Source organism: Canis lupus, chromosome 25 (genome assembly GCF_048164855.1).
Source record: "Canis lupus baileyi chromosome 25, mCanLup2.hap1, whole genome shotgun sequence".
Taxonomy (NCBI): domain Eukaryota; kingdom Metazoa; phylum Chordata; class Mammalia; order Carnivora; family Canidae; genus Canis; species Canis lupus.
The window spans coordinates 16,584,046-16,611,283 of NC_132862.1; the positions used below are offsets into that span (position 1 = coordinate 16,584,046).

The 27,238-nt window shown below is 39.6% G+C and overlaps 1 protein-coding gene across 4 annotated transcripts in view; it reads right to left on the reverse strand.

Annotated features, from left to right (window-relative positions):
- Window positions 1-27,238, reverse strand: part of FGD4 (FYVE, RhoGEF and PH domain containing 4) — a 214,293-nt gene that overhangs the window by 142,560 nt on the left and 44,495 nt on the right. The window contains exon 1 of one of the 4 annotated variants that reach the window (XM_072798415.1): window positions 14,006-14,073. The exons of the other annotated variants lie outside the window; for them this stretch is intronic. The gene's annotated coding sequence lies outside the window, so the exon portion shown is untranslated. Of the gene's footprint in view, window positions 1-14,005; window positions 14,074-27,238 lie in introns of those variants that run through there. 4 annotated transcript variants of the gene reach the window in all.

Sequence of the window (27,238 nt, forward strand, 5' to 3'; positions counted from 1 at the left end):
CACTTAGACACCAGACACGCATACATCTCTGTTGGACATGGTGAGTAACTAATGGGAAGTGCAGAGCTAGGTTTTGTAACTCTTCTAGCACTGATGCAGCCTCAAAGATCTACGCAAGCATAGCATTTCAAAATTCCATGAAGGTATTTCAAAATGCAGTGAGAAAGCTCTAATACTAGGGTGGAATAGGAAGGATGGGGTCAGTTGCATGTGATTTTACTATAATTACAGCCTTTAGATTTATAACAAACTATCTTTTAAAAATAGTTTTTAAAGGGGTTTAGGATTTTTTGCACCATATATGACCAGATAGTCATAAGAAATGTTAAATAGCGAAATGCAGTGAAATAGTGTTTACACTTTCTGTCTCCCAAGCAAAAGGACCTTCTATTTCCTTCCTAGGTTACCTAACAATGCCAAATAACTTTATAAAGACATCAGAATTTTATTTTATTTTTTTTAATTTTATTTATTTATGATAGTCACATAGAGAGAGAGAGGGAGAGGCAGAGACACAGGCTGAGGGAGAAGCAGGCTCCATGCACCGGGAGCCCAACGTGGGATTCGATCCTGGGTCTCCAGGATCACGCCCTGGGCCAAAGGCAGGCACTAAACCACTACGCCACCCAGGAATCCCGACATCAGGATTTTAAAGGAGGAAAGGTACCAATGAGCAAATTTCTCATCCTTGCCATGCTTATCAAAGAAAATTACTGATTAAAGTTAGTGCTTTAGTCACAGACTTTTCAAAGCACCTAATGGTTTATCATCACGTGGACTCAGCATTTACACAATAATCCAAAGGCTAACTTTCATGTGATATTCAGAATCAAACTCTAATACTGAGATTCAGTTCACTTTTGCTATATTACTTCTTCAAATTATTATGTTTCTGAATGACAAATAGTACATTACCTTAAAGAATTTGACAATACTTGAGGAAATTTTGATGGATAGAAAACGTATGTAATGTAGCTTATGAATCAACCAGTGGAAGTATGGAGGGAGCTACTTGGAGAAACTCACTAAAAGCATAAAGTCTTAGAAATTTAGAAATCCTCCCATTGTATGGATGAGAAAACAGGCCATACATATATTAGTATATATGGAAGACAAGGTTTATACATTCCAGATCTTCTGATAGATTTTTTTCAGTATAATTTCCATAGCATATTTTTTATAAATTTATATTTTATTGGTGTTCAATTTGCCAACATATAGAATAACACCCAGCGTTCATCCCATCAAGTGTCCCCCTCAGTGCCCTTCACCCAGTCACCCCCACCCCCCACCCACCTCCCCTTCCACCACCCCTACCTAGTTCGTTTCCCAGAGTTAGGAGTCTCTCATGTTCTGTCCCCCTCTCTAATATTTCCCACTCATTTTCTCTCCTTTCCCCTTTATTCCCTTTCACTATTTTTTTTTTTTTTTTTTAGATAGTCACACAGAGAGAGAGAGAGAGAGAGAGGCAGAGACACAGGCAGAGAGAGAAGCAGGCTCGTGCACCGGGAGCCCGACGTGGGATTCGATCCCGGGTCTCCAGGATCGCGCCCTGGGCCAAAGGCAGGCGCTAAACCGCTGCGCCACCCAGGGATCCCCCCCTTTCACTATTTTTTATATTCCCCAAATGAATGAGACCATACAACGTTTGTGCTTCTCCGATTGACTTATTTCACTCAGCATAATACCCTCCAGTTCCATCCATATCGAAGCAAATGGTGGGTATTTGTCATTTCTAATGGCTGAGTAATATTCCATTGTATACATAAACCACATCTTCTTTATCCATTCATCTTTCGTTGGACACCGAGGCTCCTTTCACAGTTTGGCTATTGTGGACATTGCCATAGCATTATATTTCTAAATTAGTTCTTAAACATGCTGTTATCTTGTATAAGATTTTCAAGGAGTGGTGATTTTAAGAGCTAGTAATCCACCTGCCAACAATTTCTTGCTATTGATGAATGTTATTAATCAACTTTGAAAGCTGAACTCTATGAAGTGAAAGGTATAGTAAACAGTCATGGCATGTTCACATAGTGCGGAGGTATCCACCTAACTGAGGGCTTCACCAATCCAAGCCACCATTCCAACCCACAACAGCTGAGGGCTGGGGTGTCCTCGGCAGAGTCAGGGTAAGTTTTACACAGGAAGTGCTGCTATATGTACTCAGGCTTCAGTGATGAAGTCAGATGAGGATGTCAGCATTTTTGGTTCCCTTCAAACTGATCACATGCCAGTAAACTATTAGCTAAAATTGCAACTGTCCTTCTCTGCTACAGAGTACTAGGACCAGAAGGACCTTAATGAGCATGTTGGCTTACATTCTTGACCTCTTTTTCACTGTTTTATGCAGTGTAGTAAGCAAAGAAAATTCATAATAAAATATTTTCTAACGTGACTCTGTACATTGTAGATTTTTGTCCTTATAATTAAGCTTCTTCATCACTGTTCATTCAGATACTATGTGGCTATGGTTGCAGAAATGGGTTGCAAAAATTACACTGAAATAACATTTCTCTCATAAATTTATGAGTTTTTTTTTAATTTATGAGTTTTTTTTTTTTTTTCAGTTTGCTACTTAGAGTTTAGGCTCCTAGATTTTATATAAACAGATTTATTTGTCTTGGCTCCAAATAAGTGATCTAATGAATTTAGTCATACTACTATATACATTAATTACATTTGGGAATAGCTTTATAAACCATGATATTAACCAGTCTGTTACAAAGCTAAAATTAGGACCCTATCCTCAAAACGTTATGGGGCTAAAAACTGTTAGAAAAGGAAAGTAAACAAAGCTATTTATCTGTTCCTAACATCATCAGTCTGTTCCATGACTTGATAAAATTATTAGTAACTATAGCTATTTACTTCTGTATCCTTCTCATGACAACCCTTACAAAGAGGCATCATTATAGCTCCCATTTTATTGTCGGTGAAAGTGAGAACTCAAGTTTGGCAGCTTTCTCAGAGACTAAGAGGCAGAGCTGTGATTCAAACCCTGCACTATGGAACTTCAAAACCTGGTCTCTAAAATCCAAAATATCTGCTTTGTCTCTCAAAGCTTTCTCAAAGTTATTAACCTTGGATGGGAGAAGAAAAACTTTCACCTTGAGTTTTCTTGTATTTAACTCCAAACTCAAAACCTAAAACTGTTTATACCTGGTAAACTTCTGCTTTCTACTCCACATGACCTTTTGATTCCTCAAAACTTTGTATTTAATCTACTCGTAAGCCAATAGCTTGCAAATGTATTTGCAAGTAGGACAAATGATCCTACTTTTGTATATTCCCCCCCATAGCTGCAATCAGCAATAGCTGATTTAGCTTAGGTTGCTTGTTGGTTATGAGAATGAGAAGAGTACACAATTGTCACTTGCTCAAGGTCACTTTGAGCCAGAAATATAATTCTGGTCTAAGGTCTGGTTGCTAAACCACGCTTCCTCTGCAATGGTAAAGCTACCATTGGTAAGCTGGACATTAAGAAACAAAAAATAACGAAGTATGGGATATTCAAAATACTTTTTTTGGCAATCTCTTTTCCCTACTTGTCCCTCCCCTCTAATTTGCTCATTTCCTATATATTCTGTATTGCGATTATGGAAAGAAACTATAACTGCTTGGCAGATAAGGGGAAAAAAAGTTACTCCTATTTCGAACATGAAGAAAGTTTCTTTTCCTTTTCTTATTAAGATATGGAAGACAAAAAAAAAAAAAGATATGGAAGACAGCCTCAAAAAGTATAACAAAAAGTGTCATGTTAAATCCATTTCTTCTATTTAAATTTTATTGGTACAGACCATTAGCTTTTGATTTATAAATTTAAGACAGTTCTCTAAGAAATGTGTTGGTACCCACACATATGGCAATCAGCACTGCTAAGGAGCTTGTCTAAACTGGCACTGTCAGTTGAATTTCTATGGTGATGAAAATGTTCTCCATTTGTGCATTCACACGAGCACTTGAAACATGGCTTGTGTGGCCAGGGAACTAAAATTCATTTTATTTTAGTTAATCTAAACTTTAAAAGGAACTAGTGGCTAATGGACATAGGTCTCAGGTTTGGGTGTCTTTTTTTTTTTTTTTTTTTTTTTTAGATTTTATTTATTTATTCATGAGAGACAGAGAGAGAGGCAGAGACACAGGCAGAGGGAGAAGCAGGCTCCAAGCAGGGAGCCTGATGTGGGACTCCATCCCAGGACTCCAGCATCATGCCATTTGGCCAGCCGAAGGCAGGTGCTAAAACACTGAGCCACCCAAGGATCCCCTCGGGTGTCTTTTTAAAAAATTTTTTATTCTGAATTAATTATAGACTCAGGAAATTGCAAAAATAGTACAGAGGGGTCCAGTTTCCCCAAATGATTGATTACATCATATTATGTAACTACAGTACAATATCAAAACCAGGAAATTGACATTGGCACAATGTGTGTGTTTAGTTCTATGCCATTTTATCACTTGTATAGACCTGTGTAAACACAACCAGTCATGACACTGAAGGATTCCAGCATCAGTAAGAACTCCCTCATGCTACTCATTTCTAGGCATCAATACTTTTCTCTTCACTGTCCCTAATCCCTGGAAGCCATTACTCTGTTCTCTATTTCTATCATGTTGTCATTTACAGAACACTCTAAAAGTGGTATCACACAATATGTGACCCATGACTCTGAGATTGGCTTTTTTCACTCAGCATAATGCCCTTGAGGCCTTTTCAAGTGCTTGTTATGTATCAACGGTCCCTTCCTTTTTTTTTTTTTTTTTTTTTGTCCCTTCCTTTTCTATTGCTACGTAGAGTTCCATAGTGTGGTTGTACTACAGTGAGTTCAGCTATTCATAGGTTAATGAACATTAAATTGTTTACAGTTTCTGGCAATTACAAATAAAACTGCTATGAACATTTGTGTACAGGTCTTAGTGTGGGATCTGAATTTTCATTTCTCTGGGATGAATGCAAGAAGTATGACTGCTAGATTAGATGATGAGTGTCCACATGGACTTATTTTTGTTATCTATATATCTTTATGATGCTTGCTCATTTTTAAATTAGGTTGTTAAGGTTTTTCTTTTTTTTTAACTGTTCAGTTTTGAGAGTCCTTTATATATTCTAAATAGAGTCTGTTGTCAAATATACAGTTCTCAAATATTTTTTTCCCAGTCTACAGCTTGTCTTTTTGCTCTTTTAACAGTCACACAGCCAAAAGATTTAAACTTTGATGAGGTCCCATTATCAGTTTTTTTTCTTTTATGGTTTTTATGCTTTTTGGTGTCATGGCTCAACTTTTTGATAAGTCCTAGGTCTAAAAGATTTTCTCATAGGTTTTCCTCTTTTTTTTAAGATTGTATTTATCCATTTGACAGAGAGAGAGGGAGAGAGAGCACAAGCAGGGGGAGGGGCAGGTAGAGGGAGAAGGAGAAGCAGGAAGCCTAACATGCAGCTCAATTCCAGGACCCTGGAATCATGACCTAAGCCAAAGGTAGACGCTTAACCAACTGAGCTATCCAGGCACACCTGTTATAGGTTTTCTTTAAAAAGTTTTACAGTTTTATGTTTTATATTTAAATTGATGACCTATTTTGAATTAATTCATGGATATAGTCTAAGGTTTAGGTGAAGTTCATTTTATTTATTTATTTTTTTTGGTCCATAGATATCCAATTGCTTTAACACCATTTGTTAAAAAGGACACATTGTATTTGCACCTTTGTCAAGATTCAATCGGCTTTGCTTGTGTGGGGCTAATTCTAGGTTCTTAATTCTGTTGCACTGACCTATTTGTCACTCTGGCAATACGATAGTCTTGATTACCATAGCTACATAACGTCTTAAAATTAGAGTGATTCTCCCCACATTATGCTTCTTTTACAAAACTTTTTCAGCTGTTTTGGTTGCTTTGCCTTACCATGTAAATTTTATAATCATCTTATCTATACCTATAAAAATCTTACTAGAATTTTAACAGGTATGAACTGTCATCTTTATTGTATCAAAAGTCTTCAATCCATGAACACAGTATGTCTCTCCATTTATTATTTTTAGTTCTTTCATCAGCACTTTGTACTTTTTATGCATATATCTTTTATTTATTTTTTAAATATTTTATTTATTCAGGAGAGACCGAGAGAGAGAGGCAGAGACACAGGCAGAGGGAGAAGCAGGCTCCATGCAGAGAGCTCGATGTGGGACTCGATCCCGGGTCTCCAGGATCACGTCCTGGGCGGAAGACAGGTGCCCAACCACTGAGTCACCCAGGCGTCCCGTGGATATATCTTTTAAAAGCAACTCAATGACCTAGAAATAGCTTATATATGTCACCAAAATAAAATGCAATTGTCTAAACAGGTTTAGGAAATCAAATGTTCTGGGCTAACTAAAATTAAAAATCAAGAGTTGCACAAACACAAGTATATTCATTTGGGACAAATAAGCAGATTTTGCTGGAAGACTGGCTTCCCATTATTTACAAAGAAATAAAAGGACATTACAGGTAATTCTGCAATTAAAACAGTAAACAGGACACATTGGAAATTTAAAGGATAGAGTACATACCCTCCTGTTACATGGAGCACTTCTTCCCTTTCTTGATTATATTTTTTCTGTGTATCAAACCTGTGCATTACATGTGCAATAAGAATAAGAGGAGGACTCTAAATGATATATTTTCAAAGGTCCTCTCCAAGTCCTACATTATTTTATGAATTATATTTTTGAAAATTAAGTTGTAGTCTTTTCTACAACTTTTTGAATGTTGCTGCTTAGATATCTAGAGAGGGCAGGTCAAATGGAAAAAATTCTGTCGAATAGTAAATGTACTATTTGGACAATCTATGAACGCTGCAGGGAAAAGCGAGATATAAGAAAATCTTGAAGAGATTAAAATTACTTAGCCTAGAAATAAGAATTCAGTGAAAATACCTTTAAGGTAACTAGGAAGTTATGTACCCACCCAGGGAAATGAACAACTTTTAAAAATACACAAGAATACATTCTTAACAACCGGAGTTCAAAATCGTGAGACCACAGTAAGTTGTACAAACCCTAAAATAAGTAAGGTCCTATTAATGATGAGTATAGCTGTGAAGGTAGAAGAGTACCAAAATAATTCAGAGACTATCAACATTCTAAAAGTGTATGATCCAAGTCTTCAAAAAACTATGCCTAGCTTTCAAATCTGACTGAGAAAGAAGAATCTGAAGACTAGAAACTGGGGAGCAATTAACAGTGACCATTTCCTGCTTACCTCCATGTCTCCTAGAATGCTTTATCAGTTCACATACAATAATTGCTTGATAGATTGATGAGTACTTAGGATATCCCAAAGCAAAAGGAATTTTAATGGAGAAACAGAGGAAGACAATTTCTGAAAATCAAGAGCATGAGCATCATTTGCTAAATTGATGGTTCGTGACTTTAAGATTTTACTTCTTTATTCATGAGAGACAGAGAAAGAGAGACAGAGACAGAGGCACAGAGACAAAGGCTGAGGGAGAAGCAAGCTCCCTGCAGGGAGCCCAATGAGGGATTCGACCTCAGGACTCCAAGATCACGCCCTGAGCTGAAGGCAGATGCTTAACTGCTGAGCCACCCAGGCGTCCCTCATGGTCGTGATGATTATTATGCCAGGGAAGTTTGACATTGGCAGCTGGAAGGATTCTTCTACAGAATAAAATACATGTATCATGGTCATCTTAGCCACACTATCCACAATCTCACTCCTGAATAGGTCACTGCACCAGACTTGGTAGGGTAGGAGGAGAATAAAGAAGAAAAACAAATAGAAGGAACCAAGGAGAGAGGGGGAGAAACAGGAGGAAGTGCATTATTAGCCTGACAACTACTTAGATGTAGGGGAGTAAAAATTAAAAGAAAGGGAAACTAGTGCTACCCTAAACATTTTTACAAATGATCACATTAAAGAAAAATATTCAAATTATTTTATCTTTAACAACATCTTATCAGTACTATCAGATAATGTATAACCAAAACCAAAAGCTTTCAATCAAATGATTCTAAGCTAAAAACAGGAACCAGAGACCAAAGATTTCACACTAGATTCTTTTGGTAAAGTTACAAGTTATATTTAAACTCTTGAATCACTACTGTAATAAAGTACTGTTTGATTTTTTTTTTTTTTTTTTTTTTTTTTTTTTTTAAGCACACCTCCAATTTGGATAGGGAAAAATCTACTAACCTAAGTGTTTTACAAGTTCAGGAAGCCATTCACTAGCCTGTATGAGCAAACCTAATACGAGACTCGGGTGAATAAACACACCCAGAGGCCACTTCTGCCGTTTGTTCTGTCCTCTCTTACCAATCTGGAAACAGCTGCGCACAAAAGCTCCAAATGGTAGAAAACCTTGGGATCCTTCCACCTCATTATACACTTCTGCCTTTACCACAAACATTCCTACAATGCACCCAGTCTGCCTTTCATCGTCCACAGTTCCTAAACAGCATTTAGTCCCTATCAGAAGAAGGAAAGTCTGTAGAAGGGGGTTATTTCTCTACCTTTGATAATATATAAGGCAACCTTTGCTAAAAATAACCAGTTCAGTTTTTAGACCAATTAAAATTATAAATGCATTCAGACATCCCTGTCACATCCAAATCTTGCTACAACAAAGGTGCTAAAGACTACATTCTGCTAATGAGAAATTTAATTCTACCTGAAAAAAATGACTTTGGTCCACCTGTGAAATACATTTAAAATTTCCACAAACAGATATTGAGAGGTTCTTTATATGTAAATGTTTCTTTTAACCTCCTTCCAGAGCTTGAACCTTTATCCAATAAACAACTACTTTTCACCAACTTGTAACTTAAAGAATGTCTTTTCAGTACTACAAAAACAAAACAAAACAAAACAAAAAACACTAAAAACAAAACCGAAAAATAGCCCTAACAGATTACAGTGAGTTAATGACAGCCACAAATTCTTAGCTACTATTCCCACACCAAGAGGTCTCTCTCCACCTCCTTGAATGACTATCCAACAGAAAAGAGCAGAAATGGAATCCCTGGGTGGCGCAGTGGTTTAGCGCCTGCCTTTGGCCCAGGGCGCGATCCTGGAGACCCGGGATCGAATCCCACGTCGGGCTCCCTGCATGGAGCCTGCTTCTCCCTCTGCCTGTGTCTCTGCCTCTCTCTCTCTCTCTGTGTGTGTGACTATCATAAATAAATAAAAATTTTAAAAAATAAAATCTTTAAAAAAAAAAAAAGAGCAGAAATGACATTGCACTAGTTCTGAGCTAAATATTTAAGAATCCTGGCAATTTCTATTTCCTTTTCAGAGTCCAGCTGTCATGTTATGAAAAGGTACAAATAGCTACATGCATGAGAAAGTCCTACATGGAAAAGAATGAAGGCCCAGCTGACAACTCCAGCTAAAATCACAGCTGACAACACTAAGTTGCCATCCCTACAAGTGCACTATCTTGGAAATAAATCTTAAAACCCCAGTCAAGCTATCCCAGCAGACAGCACGCAGACCAGAAATGAGCCATCCTTACCAAACCCCAGCCAGATCCCAAAGTTATGAGCAAAAGAATAGTTGCTGTCCTAAGCCACTAAATTTAGGGGCGATTTGTTCTGCAGCAATAGATAACCAAAATAAAGTTTGGTTCAAAAAGAGGGGCTGGAACAAAAACTCAAAGTATATACTGGCTTTGGGTCCAGGCGGGGGTCAGAAGTTAGAAGAATCTCGAGGAGACAGTTAATAAAGATCTGAAATAGTGAAGAAATGTTACCGGTGGCTGAAGAAAGGGAAACTACATCACGTGCTAGCAGAATAATTAGCAAACCCAAAGCATGCAGTAACATGGAAACAGAAAGGGTACCCAATGGGGATACCTGGGTGGCTCAGTCGGTTAAGCAGCTGCCTTCTGCCCAAGGCATGATCCCAGTGCCCTGGGATTCAGTGTGGCATCAGACTACAGCTCAATGGGGAGTTTGCTTCTCCCTCTGATCCTCCCCCCCTGGCTTGTGCTTGTTCTTTTTCTCTCTTTCAAAAATAAGTAAATAAAATCTTTAACAAAAACAGAAACAGGGCACCTAATGAACGCATGGATCCAAGAATTTCAGGAAGAATATTGAAAGTACCAACTGGTTCACGTTAGCCGCCTATGATAAAATATGAGAGTAGTGAAATGAACAAAAGGGGAAGTATTTGGTTCCTTTTCAAGCAGAATTTAGAGGAAATATGGGACACCTGGGTGGCTCGGTGGTCAAGCGTCTGCCTTTGGCTCAGGGCGTGATCCCAGAGTCCCGGGATCGAATCCCACATCAGGCTTCCTGCATGCAGCCTGCTTCTTCCTCTGCTTGTGTCTCTGCCTCTCTCTCTCTCTCTCTCTCTCTGTGCATCTCATGAATAATAAATAAAATATTTAGGAAAAAAAAAGTTAAAAAAAAGAATTTAGAGGAAATAAAAAGGAGCCGCATTTTATTTTTGTGACATATATAAGCTATTTCTAGGTCATTGAGTTGCTTTTAAAAGATATATCCACGGGATGCCTGGGTGACTCAGTGGTTGGGCACCTGTCTTCCGCCCAGGACGTGATCCTGGAGACCCGGGATCGAGTCCCACATCGGGCTCCCTGCATGGAGCCTGCTTCTCCCTCTGCCTCTCTCTCTTTCTCTCTCTCTGTGTGTCTCTCATGAATAAATAATAAATAAATAAATAAAATCTTTAAAATACATAAATAAATTTTAAAAAATAAAGATTTTATTTATTTGAGAGAGAGAGAGAGCACAAACGGGGCGGGGGCCATAGTGAGAGGAAGAAGCTGACTCTCCACTGAGCACTGAACCAAACGTGGAGCTCGATCCCAAGTCCCAGGATCATGAACTGAGCCAAAAGTAGACACTTGACCAACTGAGCCACCCAGGTGCCCTGAGCTTGTAAGAATCTTAATGGTATTTTCACACAATGCCCTGACTTAAAGGCAATTCAAGGTAGACCCCTGTCTCAAAGAAATTTGTAGGAATGGCTTTAATCTAAAGTTGCAAACCCCAAAGAAATCCATGGGAATAACTCCTAAAAACTCTAAAAACCTATCAATGGAAAAACACCATCAGTGTGACTAAAAAGACATAGTTCAAAATGAGAAATACCAGGGCCTTTATTCAGATAGCAAAAGCCTACAAACATAAGTCATTTCTTATGGAAATGTAAGATTCAGAGGACATAACCAAGAGCCTAGAGAGTAGACAGACAAGAGCCACGAAGAACCACCCAGATTATAAACTAGTCCTGGGGTGCCAGGTCGCTCAGTCAGTTGGACATCCAACTCTCGATTTCAGTTCAGGTAATGATCTCGGAGTTGTGAGACTGAAATTCCTTCTCCCACTCCCCCTCTGCCTCTGCTCTTTGCCCCTCTTCTCTCCCCCCACCCAAAACCAAAAAACAAACAAAAAACTAGTCCCTAAACAAGAAACCACTGACATTTACCTAACTGGATTTTAGAACTGCTGTGGAACAGGGACTGCTAGGTGTCTCCCACTTCCCCCTTCTGTTTTTGATTTGTTTTTAAGTAACAGCTTTACTGAGACATAATTCACTCACCTTACGATTTACTTAAAGTTTGCAATTCAGAGGTTTTTAGTATATCCACAGATACAACCAGATACCTTTAAAACATTTTCATCACCTCAAGAGGAAACCTGTACCCTTAGTTTTCATCCCCTATATACCCAATCCCACTGGCTCTAAGAAGCTGCTAATCTACTTTGTCTCTATAGATCTGCCTATATAGGACATTTCATATAAATGGACTCCTACTATGTGCTCTGTGACTAGCTTCTTACACCCAGCATATTTCCAGGTTCCCTGAGGGGAGCCCACTGCGGGACTCAATCCCAGGACCCCAGGATCATGACCTAAGCCTAAGGCAGGCGCTTAACCACTGAGCCACCCAGGTGCCCCTACCAGACTGTTTCTAAAGCGATGGCACCATTTTACCTTCCCACCAGCAGCATATCAGCATTGTGACTTCTTCTGTCTAATGCCTTTTTGAAGGGGAGTGTCTCTCATAATTCTCCTGTCCCTACCTTGTCATTGCATGTTGGGTTGGGGGAGGAGAGCAAATAACTTGTGCCTTTAGTTCACAGGTATTTGGTTTGAGACTAGTTGTACCCAAAGAGCCTCATCTGCACCTGGACCTGATTTAGACGAGCTCCTGGACTCAAGCTAACCTAGCAGTGGAGTGAGACTTGTGGCACTCTTGTGTGGGGGCGAGTCTAGTCTGCATGTATGAGGGGCCAGAGAGCACACTGTGGTAAGTCGTCATTCTGGTGATCACCTCCAATGAACCACACTTGTGGGCATTCACCTCCCAAGCAAACCTCAGAGGACCACTGCCATCCCAGCACCCAGCTGACACCACAGAGAACAGAACCTCCTGGTCAACTCACTGAATCATGAGATAAACTGTTTTATTAGACTATCAAGTTTCAGAGTGGTTTATCACAGGGCCATAAATAACCCAACAAGTTGCTTTCAATGGTATTTTAAGCTTTAGAGCTTCTCTCTAGTCACACTAAACTACTTAATTATGAAGAACTATAGTACGCAATAAACTTTTTCCCCCTCTAAAATTTTAACCTATCACCTATCATACCTAGGATCTATGCAACAGCCATTTAAGCAAATGAAATATACCTTCTAAGTCTCAGGAGACTTTTCTTAGAGTCCAAGTCACTAATAGAGACAAAAACTGAAAAGTTTCCACTTTCAGTAGAAAGCAACGTGCAGCTATACAAGCCATCAGAGAGGACTGGCCAGGGATGGGAATCTCAACATTAGCTGACATCTCTCGGTGCTCAGTAAGACACACCAGGAGTACAGACAAATCTGAGCAAAGGCCCTGCGTATCAGACAGAAATCACAACAGGAATTTGGAAGAGAGGCAGAGGACACAAATACCAAGCAGTCTGTGCCGATAGCCAGGAAATCCTCAAAGCACAGTCACAAAGGTTAAGATGGCAGGTCTTCTGAAGCCAGTTGTTATGGCAACCAGCAAAGATTTTTAACACCAGTAACACCAGTAAGAGTTTCTCAACTCTGCTTTCCCTTATGCTGATACATCTACTGTTCTTGTGCTTAGCTCCCCTGGATTTAAAGGGTTCTCACGTGTCTACCTGTCACCCCTTTTTACCCTTGTTTTTCAGTTCATCTTAGGAATGGTCATGATGGCACCCAAGGATCCTGCAGGCTTTCTGCAACTCGAGATTGCAGACAGTAAAAAATCTCTCATAACACAGAATTATTCTAATTTTTACAATATAATGCTTAGTAAAGTTCCAGACACACATAATATAAAGTCTCAATATATAATACTATCAATATTTCGTTTAACTTTGTTCAATTGCAAGTGCATCTGCCCTAAAAACATTGACTTTAAAGGAAAAAGAATAATAAACTCACAAGTCTATTAATAGAGAACAGGTTTAAGCAAATTGTAGTACAGCTATACAGTGAAATACTATACTAACTTAAATTAAAAAAAAGGAAGAAGGGGATGCCTGGGTGGCTCAGTGGTTTAGTGCCTGACTTCAGCTCAGGACGTGATCCTGGAGTCCCAGGATCGAGTCCTGCATCAGGCTCCCTGCATGGAGCCTACTTCTCCCTCTGTGTCTTTGTCTCTCTCTCTCTGTCTCTCATGAATAAATAAATAAATAATAAAACTCATTAAAAAAAAAAAAACATAAAGAAAGAGGATTTTGAAAAATTTGAAGTGGAAAATTTCCAATACATATAAATGAAAAACCAAGTTGAAAGAATGTATAATCCCATTTAAAAAATAAGTCTATACTGTCTGTATACGCACAGGAAAAAAAAATTGGTAGAAACCAAACTAACTAGACACCACAATTTGGGTGGAAATTTCACTTTCTACAGAATACATTGCTATAAATTTTTTAAATAGTAAGCACATGACTCTAATAACCAGAAAAACATGAATAGAAAAGCACACAGATCCTTCTTAAAAAATAGCATGCTTTTACCTGAATTTGTTCACATGGTCTTCAGCATTCATTCCTCTTTAGCACTCAGAGCAGCCCATGTCTGTTTTTAGAACAGTGTCAGGAGCTGCTATATGAGCTGTTTCCTGTATGGGCAGCTATTTTTAATTAATGAACATTTTGTTGTAAGAGTTCACTGGAAAATAAAACTACCACCGTTTCTGCAAGTCAAATGAAAGAAAGACTCTCTACAGTAAAATGAAAGATTTCAGTTATAAAAACATTCTAAAAGGTGGTATGTAATATTGAGTACTAAGCACTTTATTTCCACTGTGATACTAAGATTAATCTCATTTAAAATTTCTCTCAAGGGAATCTAAAAGTTCTATTTACTTCATCTCTCCTAGGACAAAAAGTAATATGGCATTCTTCATTCCACAGGCACTTACATGTGAGCTGCAGGGAACATCAGAAGTGAGAGAAAAAAGAATAAAGTTTTCCAAATATTTACTGAGCAAGTGGGTGCAAAATACCATTCTATATTAACTGTTAGAATTAAAATTGTGGTTGCTCTACATGTAAGTATATTAGCAACAAAATCACGACCTCCAAATCATTAGATTCTCCGAAGGTTATGAGACAATATGGCCCAGAAGATAGCTGCTATGTAATCAAGTTGTGTTTATCTATGCAATTCTTCAACCCATGAGCCACAGAACCACTAAGGAGTCTCTCAGACAGCCAGCAGCAGGGCTGGCAGTTATGAATTCAGTGGTTAGGTAGCAGAACCAAAGTTCTAAAGGCCCCACACCAAGATGGGACTCCCTGCCCCAGAATGAAGATGGGATTTTTCCTGCAGATCTAAGAGAAGTTTCTAAAAAGAACCCCTCTAACACACACACTGTGTATGGTACTGCAAAGTCCAGTCACAAAAACAAAGGTTTATTGTTCTCTTGCCAAACTGTACTTACTCCTCATGACAGGTGGCCAAACACCCATTTACACTAAACTCTACCCACACCCTCTCCACTTACCACTTCCCTAAATTCCTGGCATTTGTAAACTATTAAGCAATTTTAAAAGTACCTTCTTATCCATTAATTCGATTCAAACAGGTAGTAGGATTTCTACCAAACACACTGAACAAAAAGTGGTGGCAATTAAGAGAGATGTTCGGAGGATGAGGTGGTAAGGGCTCTAATGTCCTATTAAGGCCTTGCTTATAATAGAGGGGTGTGATGGTTAATTCTATGTGTCCACTTGGAAAGTGTTTTTGGATAAGATTAACATTTAAATGAGTGAATTCTGACTAAACAGACTGCCCTCCATAACGTGGTAGGCCTCTTTCAATCAGTTGACAACTCAGAACAACAACAATAAAAACCAGCCTTCCCAAAAGAGAAGTCTCCAGCAGACTGCTTTCAGACTTCATCTACATCTCTGGCTCTCCCGGGTCTCAAGCCTGTTAGACCACACTGCTGATCTGTACTTGCCAGACTCCATAAACACACAAGCCAATTCCTTATAATACATGTGCACACATACACATATTGGTTTGGGGACATCATAGCCTGGCTACCAGCAGTTTAAGATCTACACAGGAAGAGTCGTTCAATGGGGAAAAAAAAAAGGCCTCTCCTGACTGGGACATGCCTAGCTGTTCTTCCAATCATGGTGCTCTCCAGCACATCACACTGTTGAGGAATACATGAATATGCCTGGAATAGGATACAGCTAGGTACACCGTCTGCCTTCAGCTCAGGTCACAAACTGGGATGGAGCCGTGCATCAGGCTCCCTGCTCAGTGGGGAGTCTGCTTCTCCCTCTCACTCTGCCTGCCACTCCCCCTATTGTGTGTTCACTGTCAAATAAATAAAATCTTAAAAAGAGAGAGAGAGAGAGAGAGAGAGAGAGAGAGATTCCTGAGAAAGAGTCCTGAAGGCAATTTATACTCTGTTCAAAACTTAAGAACACAAATATAAAAATCACGTAATTAGATAAACTGGCCTCAGCGCATCATTGCTGAGGCCATTGTGGACATGGAGACAACAAGACAGTGGTAGAAAGTACACCGACCACTGATTCAGAGCATCACACACATTCTTCTCCATCACAAATGACTGAATTATCCATTCCTGCCTCAAAATACCTTGGTTTGACCAAATATCAACCTAAAGAGTTATGGAATTCCTCTACCCAGTTCTCACCTCTTCTACCAACATTTGCCTGGTTAAGCAAATGGCTACTCACTGTAAATATACTACCTGTGGTTATGCTTCATCCTAACTTCCCCCACCACTGCAGCCTTCTCTTGTCTTGCTGCTGTCTAATGTGGCTTGCCTCCACTGAGCAGTAGCACCCACAGGACATCCCTCTACATCTGTCCTCTGATCGCTAACAGTGCTACTTCCCCACACTCTACTTACAGCCCCCTCCCACTCATCTTCCCATGAAGATGGTACCTGCAAGGCTACCCTGACAGTTTCCACGTTGAGAGAAAAACCAACATTTTACATACAAGCTTTAAAAACCTTTACTTTCTAGCACTTTCTACTGTCTTTACCTCTTCTGTATCACCTCTAATTTCTACAATGTGTCCTGCCCTAGGGTCACTATACTATTCTAGCTTTTAATCTCTATTGCAAATGGAAGTTGTAGGCAGAATAGATATTATGCACAATTTAGAGCTAAGGACACAAAGGTAAAAAGAGATGAAGTGAGGTGTACAAGTTCAACCTGTAAATTAATAAAACTACAATAAGGACCCATTTTTCTATGAGTTTAATTTCTTTCACAGGGGGAGGCTATATAACAGTTACCAAAAGTTTAAGATCACAAGTCAGATTATACTTGGCTCTACCACTTATCACAACAATATGACCCTCAAGTTTATGAGACATTAATTTATTAACCTAAACTGTTAATAGCTTGGTTTCCTCATCTGTAAAAATCCGAATATACTGACCTTCAATTGGATTTTAAGGAGATTTCATAAGATAAAATGGGTAAAATACTTTGAACACTGTCTGACACATAGGAAACTATTAATAAACTTTACTCTCCTCATTTTTTTAAAAAGACTTAATTTATTTATTCATGACAGACACAGAGAGAGAGAGAGAGAGGCAGAGACACAGGCAGAGGGAGAAGCAGGCTCCATGCAGGGAGCCCAACGTGGGACTCGATCCTGGGTCTCCAGGATCACACCCCGGGCCAAAGGCGGCGCTAAACCGCTGGGCCACCAGGGCTGCCCTCATTTTTTTAAATAATTGAATCAGTCTTTCAATGGTTATGATCTAAATGTCCTACTTACACTTATCCTTTTTCTTTAATCTTTTGTAGAATCATGAAGTTCAGCTGGATAAGGCCAACTACAATTAAAAGCCACTGATAAATCCAGTGTTTATTTACATAACATGCTTTATTGGGTCATATGAAAAGATGTGCTTAGGCAAAACTTTAAAAGAAAGTTGGGGGGTCCATGGGTGCCTCAGCTGGTTAAGTGTCTGACTCTTGATCTCAGCTCAGGTCTTGATCTCAGGGTCATGAGGTCATAGCCCTGTCCCAGGCTCCATGCTGGGCATGGAGTGAGAAGAGAAGAGAGTAAAGAGAAAAAACAAAATTCGGACAGAAAGGAAAAAAAATCACAATTCAAATAACATTTCTGCATGTTGAGTTGGCTGCTTAGACCTTGGGTTTTTACCCAAAAGTTTCAGTTACTCTGCCCTCATGGTTTAATGCTTCTGCAAAGAAGTGGGCAGGTGATCATAAGATCCAAGCTCTCATTTAAATTCTCACACCCTTTTCAGACCTCAATACTGCCAACAATGATACCACCTGCCCTGCTATGGCACAGGTTTTTGAGAACAAAGACAGTCAAGACAAATCATAAAACACAGGCACAGGCTTCCAGGTTTGCTGCACAGAGTAAAAAAAATAAATCATCTGTGGGGACAGGATCAATGTTCTACCAATGAAGGCATCTTCAATACCTGAGGGACAAAGTTTGTAAGAATGGGTTATTTGCCTTTAAACAATGATAGATGAAGGATACTTTCTTGTGCTATGCTCTTGAACTTGATTTCCAAAGAATTGGTATTTTAATTTGTATTTAACCCACTATAAAAATACTCTTGACGTTGACATTTTCAATTTCGTATTATAAAAGGTTTTGGTATCAAGATTTTTAGTAGTAAGGCAGACCTAGCATCTCCTCTACGTGCTATGTGACTGTGAGCAAGCCAGGTAACCTTTCAGATCCCTGGGTTTTGTTTGCTTTTTTGGTTACTGGTGGCCATATTGAACAAAAACAATTTCCTCTTTTCTCTCACAGGGTTTGGAGGAGCAAACAAGGTCACAGATACCAAGTTATGAACAGGGCAGCACCAGTCGACACTGCTCCTTGCTCCAGCACCAGGGAGGCAGCAGTCTGCTCATTCACACCTGAATTTCCAAAGCTGTCTCAAGTGGATTTGCTAGGTGATGTGAATTATCACAAGCCCACCGATCCAGGAATTGCAAGAAATAAGTCTAAAACCTACTACCCGCAGAAGAAATACAGGGTGAGTAAAAGTTTTAGCAAGACTGTTAGCTGTGATTCACAGTACCTATGTTACATTTTCTTTCTGTTCTCACTGCCTTTAATCATAGCTCTGGCACAAGTAGGTGTAGAGAGAGCTGATAAAAATGACAATGCCCCAACCGAAGCACGTTGGGTCTACGACCCAAACTTGCATGTTTCGAGTTCTTCTTCTGTAGAAGTGCTGACAATACCGACTCCGTCTTGGCCCTCCAACTTGTTCTTATTCACTCAATGACCTCTCTTAGCATTACGTGGCCTCAGTCCTTTGGAGATTCGTATACATCCCTTAGAGATGCCCACCAAGGCCAGGATGGGCCTTGTTTTGGCCTCCCATGAATCTGTTAGAGATAATACAATCCTCCATCCTTCCTGATACACAGATAGTGCCACATGATCTAACTAAAGAGTAGCTGTCAATTAGGTGCCCATAAGCCCTTTGAGGTACATACACATGAACATTTTGGTCTCACTACAGTGCCCTTCTGTGTGTCCCTCCCTCTATAAAATCTGTGGGCTGGGCAGCCTGGGTGGCTCAGCGGTTTAGCACCACCTTCAGCCCAAGGCCTGATCCTGGAGACCGGGGATCGAGTCCCAGTCAGGCTCCCTGCATGGAGCCTGCTTCTCCCTCTGCCTGTATCTCTGCCTCTCTCTCTCTCTGTGTGTCTCATGAATAAATAAATAAAATCTTAAAAAAAAAAAACAACCTGTAGACTAAGGTCTGGATTTTGTGGAGAATAACTATGCAGCTGCGATGGATGGTCCTCCACCCAATCCCCCCTGTGTCAGCTACCTGAATAAAATTCTGTGTAAACTATATGGAATTCCCTGCTTCATTTTCAGGTCTCAATGGGCCCTCTCAGTTTGAGAGACACTTCACGGTCTCTCTCCCACCTTCTAAAATTTCTCATTTTGAATTTGGCCCTGGATGTTGCCAATCTGCCAAAAAAGAATGTTTTCTTATCACATTTTTCTCTAAGGCGTAAGATTTTTCAAACTGTGGTCTCATCCCATTAGTGGGTCTGACAGAAAACAGAATATATATGCACACAGAAAGGGTAAGTTTTATTCCAGACACACACATGCAAGTACATGTACACACAGTGTTATCCTGGATTGTGGTTAATAAGATCAAAAACCACTATTCAAAAGCACACTTACTGACTGCTCTCCTTTTGAAAATAAGTAACTCATGGTAACAGTTTTTAAAAGATCATTGTTATCATAAGACAGTTTTAAGAAAGTTCTCTCTCAGGATCCCTGGGTGGCGCAGCGGTTTAGCGCCTGCCTTTGGCCCGGGGCGCAATCCTGGAGACCAGGGATCGAATCCCACGTCGGGCTCCCGGTGCATGGAGCCTGCTTCTCCCTCTGCCTGTGTCTCTGCCTCTCTCTCTCTCTGTAACTATCATAAATAAATAAAAATTAAAAAAAAAGAAAGTTCTCTCTCCTGTTTTAGCATTTTGGTCCAACTGATCATTAATATGCCCAAATAACATATATCCTCTAGTCAAGAGACAGATAGGAAAAGAATTATTAGGGAGGGCAGCCCGGGTGGCTCAGTGGTTTGGCGCCTGTCTTCAGCCCCGGGCCTGATCCTGGAGACCCAGGATTGAGTCCTGCGTCAGGCTCCCTGCATGGAGCCTGCTTCTCCCTCTGCCTGTGTCTGCCTCTCTCTCATGAATAAATAAACAAAATCTTAAAAGAAAAAAAAAAAAAGAATCACTAGGGAGAGGGCAGGTCCAGAGGAAAACACATTTTATTAATTCCAGGTGGTGTTAGATTATATGCTGGGCACTCTTTAATCCACTCAATCCTGTAAGTATCACAATGTGGTGGCTACATTTCAGAGTTCTGCATTTTAAGTAATGACCTAATGAAGGTCATTTCTTATAGTCACAGGACTGGCAAGTTTAGTCATTACCACCTGTTGACCAGCAGTGCCTGGTTTGGGTAGTATAGGGCCTACCTTCAGGATTATGGGTAACCAGAAGGTACAATTTATTTTCTTTTAAGATATTTATTTATTTATTTATTTATTTATTTATTTATTTATTTATTTAATGAGAGACGCACACACACACAGAGAAAGAGAGAGACAGAGAGAGGGAGAGGGGGAGAGAGAGAGAGAGGTAGAGACACAGGCAGAGGGAGAAGCAGGCTCCATGCAGGGAGCCCAATGTGGGACTCAATCCCAGGTCCCCAGGATCATGGTCTGGACCGAAGGTGGTGCTAAACTGCTGAGCCACCCGGGCTGCCCCAGAAGGTACAATTTAGAACACCCTCCAATCTCCATAAATAAACTGCACTTAAAACAATAGCTTAGTTGGCACAGAACTAGAACTCAAAGAGCAAGAACAGCCAGGGACTTGCAGTAAAATCTTGGGAAAGCCAACTTCTGCACAGAACTCTATTTGTGCATCTATATAGTAAGTATAACAGTGTCTTACCTCCCTGATGGCAGAATTTTGCAAGGGCTTGACAGCTAAGATTTTATGATTCATGTCTTTAATAGGACACATAAGTAATAAATTCCATCACCAGAAACTTCATCAGAATTAAAGTAAATAATTAAAATAAGTAACAGAGACATAAATTCTAGGCCACAGATTCTTTCTCTGTGGCATCTTGATTGGCTACTGCACTCTCTCCCACCCTTGCAGGTTTTGCTGACCTGGCTTCCTAACCTTATAGGTCGGCCTAGGATTCTTGCCTGTCCTGCCACCTAGTGGCGGCAAGGATTCACAGGACCTGAGCAAATATTGACTCCTTGTGTCCAAGAGCCATTCCCTCAGCCAACCAAGTTTTTTCCTCAGGCACCTGCTGAGACGGACTTTCCCCTTGGATTCATGCCTTGAGATGCCTCCTACCTCACAAAGCCTGTCTTCATTAAGACAAACTTCACTTCCAGAGGAGCCATCAATTGAGAAGCCACTATGTTTGCTATCATGTGTTTAGGGGATGTATTTTTTTTTTTTAACATTTTATTTATTTATTCATGAGAGACACAGAGAGGCAGAGATACAGGCACAGGGAGAAGCAGACTCCCTGCAGGGAGCTGGATGTGGGACTCGATCCTGGGACTCCAGGAGCACACCCTGCTATCATGTATTTATTTATTTATTTTTTTAATAATAAATTTATTTTTATTGGTGTTCAATTTACCAACATACAGAATAACACTCAGTGCTCATCCTGTCAAGTGCCCCCCTCAGTGCCCGTCACCCATTCACCCCCACCCCCCACCCTCCTCCCCTTCCATCACCCCTAATTCGTTTCCCAGAGTTAGGAGTCTTTATGTTCTGTCTCCCTTTCTGATATTTCCCACACATTTCTTCTCCCTTCCCTTATATTCCCTTTCACTATTATTTATATTCCCCAAATGAATGAGAACATATGTTTGTCCTTCTCCGATTGACTTGTTTCACTCAGCATAATACACTCCAGTTCCATCCACATTGAAGCAAATGGTGGGTATTTGTCGTTTCTAATGGCTGAGGAATATTCCATTGTATACATAAACCACATCGTCTTTATCCATTCATCTTTCGATGGACACCGAGGCTCCTTCCACAGTTTGGCTATTGTGGACATTGCTGCTAGAAACATCGGGGTGCAGGTGTCCCTGCTATCATGTGTTTAAATGGTAAAACATATAGATGGGATTTTAAAGAGATTTAAAGACCTGTACAAGTAGAAAATGATCTCTTCTCAGAAATTATCCCTTAGATTCAAGGCCACTGTGCTGCACAACTCTGGGGGGCCTGAAGGGGGCACTCACAACCTAGCATATAGGAACTGCACTGCAGGGACCATTCCCATATGCCCAAGGGCCTTGATGACACTCACCACTACTTGAAAATCTAAATTTGCTAACCAAAACTTGTCAGAACTCCCACGTCTTCTTTGCATCAGGAGCTGCCTGGCCTTATATGCAAAGCTAAGCTCCAGAAACGCTTATTTAAAAAAAAAAAATCTTCAAGGGGCACCTGAGTGGCTCAGTGGTTGAGCATCTGCCTTTGGCTCAGGTTGTGATCCTGGTGTCTTGGGATCAAGTTCCGCATCGGGAGGGAGGGACTGCTTCTCTCTCTGCCTATGTCTCTGCCTCTCTGTTCCTCTCATGAATAAATAAAATCTTTAAAAATTTTTAATAAAAAGATCTTCAAATAAACCTTTAATAATCCTTATTATTAAGGGGTCAGGTGGCCTCTAAGCTTTATATAACTCTGTTAGCTCCCACTTATATTCAAAATAGAAGAAGTCTCTGTGGGGGGTAGGCAAGTAGGTGAAGAGGATTAAGAGGTACCAATTTACAGTTATAAAATAAGTCACGGAGATGAAAAGTATAGCAAAGGGAATACAGTCAATAATATTGTAATCACATTGTATGGTAACAGATGGTAACTCCACTTATGGGGAGCACTGAGTAACAGAGTTGTCAAATCATTATATTGTACACCTGAAACTAATGTAACATTGTAGGTCAACTGTACTTCAGTAACAAGAGTTAGAAAGTCAAGAAAAACCCTCTGTGAACGTCCCCTCTTGCTGAGCCACAAAGAGATAAAGCAGCATAGAGCTATGTAGCAAGTCTCCTTTCTTTTAATCAAGTTGCCCCTTCCCCCAAAGAGGGGAAACAGCAGCTAATCTCCTTGGGGTCTTTTTGTTGTTGTTTATTGTTTCAGAGAGGCAGAAAAGTTCAGAAAACGATAAAGGAGAATCTATACTTATTAAGAACCTACCACGTGACAGACACCAAGCTAAGGCTTTTTTATACATAGGTTATCTTTCTCAAGAAAAATTAAACCAATGGCACCACAGAAATCAATCCCCACTTTGTCAGCTACGAGGGGTATAACCTTGAAAACACATTTAGGTTCTCACATTTTAGTTCCCTCTGGTGTAAAATGGAAAGAATATATGCCTTAAGGGCACTAAACAACTATGCACTGTACCTGGCCCGTGTTTGTTGGATTCTCTTCCTTATCAGGACCCTGGTTATACTTTCTTGAAACACCTGGAAGTGTGGTGGGGGTGGGGGGGGGCAACTTTAGGGAGCAAAGTTGAGTCCCAAGCATTTCTGTACTTACAAACTGCCTCCAGCCTTTTGTCTATTTTTAAAAATACGTGGAAACCTATTTAGATGAAAATGAGTTTCATTTTATTTTATTTAAAATATTTTATTTATTCATTGATGAGAGACACAGAGAGAGAGAGGCAGAGACACAGGCAGAGGGAGAAGCAGGCTCCATGCAGGGAGCCCAACATGGGACTCGATCCCAGGTCTCCAGGATCAGGCCCTGGGCTGCAGGCGGTGCTAAACCACTCAGGGCTGCCCTGAGTTTCATTTTAAATACAAGTATATAGGGGCTTCCTCATAAATGAAAAAAAAAAAATGCAGAAAATGAAGTAATGCATTATCCTTTTTAACAATTACCAGAAAAGGCAAATCATAAATCTTGAGGGCATTTAAGGCTGCCACATGGAGAAAAAAAGCAATTTTTGTAACAACTTTTCCTCTGACAGTGTGTACTTGTTATTAGCCACCTGACATTATGCAGAAACCAAACCAAACCCATAACAAAAAGGTCCTAGTTAAAAACCTTTAAAAAAACAAAGATTATAATAATAGTCTCAGGCCAGAGGGCATAAACTGGGAACAAGTAGATACTTCCATTTAAAAATACACAACATTCTCGAGATTCCCCCAGGAAGGTTTCTGTTTGCTTTATAGTATTTCTCAGTGTTCTGTGCAAATATGTGAACTCAAATTCCACTTCTGCTCATTGTATAAATTCACAGCAAATAAAGTACCTGACAAAAAGACATCAAAAGAACTGGAGAAACAGATAAATAAAGTGAAATATTACTACTAAACTCACCAAGTAAAAGCCTCTCAAGCTCTGAGGCGAGTTTTTTCACCTTGTTAGCTTCTAAGACTGAAGAAATCATTTGAAAACTTTTATTACAAGCCTAGAGGTAAAGAGCCACGAAAACCTTCATCTGACAAGAGCTTAATTAAACACATCAGTAATTATGTGTTTACATCACTTTTAGCTGCTTGAATAGCAGTTATGTTTTTTCCGCATAATGTTCTTGACTCAAAACAAGACTGACTTTCCAAAGAAAAAGTATTTTTCCTAACTGGGTATTCTATTATCACGCAAAAACTTAGAAAAAAAATCAATATTAACTTCGAACGTGATAAATAAACATTGAACCCTCAGGGACAGGAACACTTCATATATGGTTTAGACGTCTCAAGTGGGGTTTCTACAAATACAACTTTATAAAAAATTCATTAGTAATCTATACTGGAGAAAATGAGTTACTTGTATTTTTTTCATCTCAATAGCATTTTAAAATCAACAGTTATTCAGTAGAAACAATATGTAGAAAGTCCATGAATTTTTAAGAGACTGAGGCTGAAATACTCAATTTGTAATACAGTAATTGTGATCTTGGGCAAGTTATTTCATTTCTCTGAGCCTCAGTTTTGCTGTCTATAAAATGATAGTATCTATTTCACAGGAGTAATGTTAACTTACCACAGAATATATACAAAAGAAACCATCAGGTCTATAGTACCTAGTAAGAATCTAAGTAGATCCTCAGATAACCAACCTGTCTTTGCCCTAGTTTTCCAGCACCTCTCTCTAAAGTTTTGTCTTTTTCTTTTTTTTTTTTTAAGATTTCATTTATTCATGATAGACATGGGAGGGCGGTGAGCGGGAGAGGCAGAGACACAGACAGAGGGAGAAGCAGGCTCCATGCAAGGAGCCTGATGTGGGACTCGATCCCCTGTCTCCGGGATCATGCCCTGGGCTGAAGGCAGGTGCTAAACGGCTGAGTCACCCAGGGATTCCTCTAAAGTTTTTTCTTATAACCCATTAAAACGTCTGACCCTGCACCCCAGGACATAAGCATTTATAAATTACACACGTACGACTACACTAATATGTTACAAAATACACAAATATAGAAGCTATAAGAGGATATAAAGATGAAAAGCAGTTTTAAATATTGGCTTCATAGTATTTATTACTTAATATCTCAAAGCCTGAAAAAGCCTAAGCCAAAGTTCATTCTTCACAGTGGATGTAGATCCAGACTTCAAAGAATCTTTGTAATAATCCTATTTTGAGGTTTTTGATCACCTTCTTGTCCTATCAGGTTAAACAGTCATTGTTTTTGCATCGTAATGTGACTCAGAGCTACCAGAAGTATAAGATCTACTATTTATTTAGTGTTCACTCTCATTTTGTTAGGCTTATCTTCAAACTGTGGTTTCCTTCAGAGTATTTTTGCACTCCTGCAGCATTTTGTGAGAATTTAAAGCTAGCCAATATATTCTGTAAATCCACTGAACCAAGCACATACGAATTATAACATTTAGCAAAATACTAAAAGCAAAGACAAGCCCTGTCATCCTCAAGTCACAGAGCTGCCTTTCTCCTTTCAGGAAGTTTTAGCTAACACTTGGGATGTGCTAATGTAACGTTCAGATTAGGAAGTCACCATCAACAGATGTAATAACTAAGGTAATTTTTCAGCATACATAATAAATGCTGGTAAGGATTTTTTTTAAAAACAGAAGTTCCAATATTTTCTCCCAATACTTGGACTGCCTTACATACCTTCAAGTACACACACACCCTATACCCTACTTGGCCTTAAACTTTTAATACAGCCTCCTCCAGGCTATGTTCTACATGGCTTAAAACTGTTACCTTTTTAAATTATAAGTTGATCATGTTACCCACTCCCTTCTCAGATATCCTCAGTGGCACTACAACTCCTTACAGGGTAAATACAAACCCTTTAGCCTTGCATTAAAAGCCTATAATATGGATAAGGATATTATCTATATCCAGCTTTATCTCTTACCAATATCCACACTAAGCCTTATTCTGGAGCCCCACCAAATTATATGTTTCTAACACACGGTCTTGCATACCTTCACTCGTTCAGCAAGCATTTATTGGCTATTATATACCAGACATTGGGGAAGATAAAGAAGACCCAGTCACCCATTGCCTGTGAACATCCAGACTCCCAGCACATTAATCAAATAAATAAGATTACAGTATAATGTGAAAAATACTCTAACAGAAATTTATACAAAATATTATGAAAACCTGGGATCAGAACACTTTTTAGCTCCTTGTATCAGGTAGGTATTACCTCCCTCGCCCAGAGTATACTCACCTCCCTTATTCCTTGTTTGATAACCTCTTACTAATCCTTCACAAATTTGGTTCAAATGTCCATTTTCACTTTATAAACTAACCTGTAAAGATTTTGTAGCTTCTTCCCAGCAGCTCCTATATCACTGTATCATACTGCTGTAAATAACACTGCTATATTGTTATGACATTTTCAATACAGGTTTTGTAGAAAGGTAAATCTTCAAATGTTACAAAGAGAGTTGGGCAAAGCTGTAAAATCATTATTCCATCTGATGACAACTATTAAATTTTTAAAGTTAAGATTAGCCACTCAAGAAATGTATTTGTTCCATTAAAAATATGGTTAAATAGGGATCCCTGGGTGGCGCAGCGGTTTGGCGCCTGCCTTTGGCCCAGGGCACGATCCTGGAGACCCAGGATCGAATCCCACATCGGGCTCCCGGTACATGGAGTCTGCTTCTCCCTCTGCCTATGTCTCTGCCTCTCTCTCTCTCTCTCTCTGTGACTATC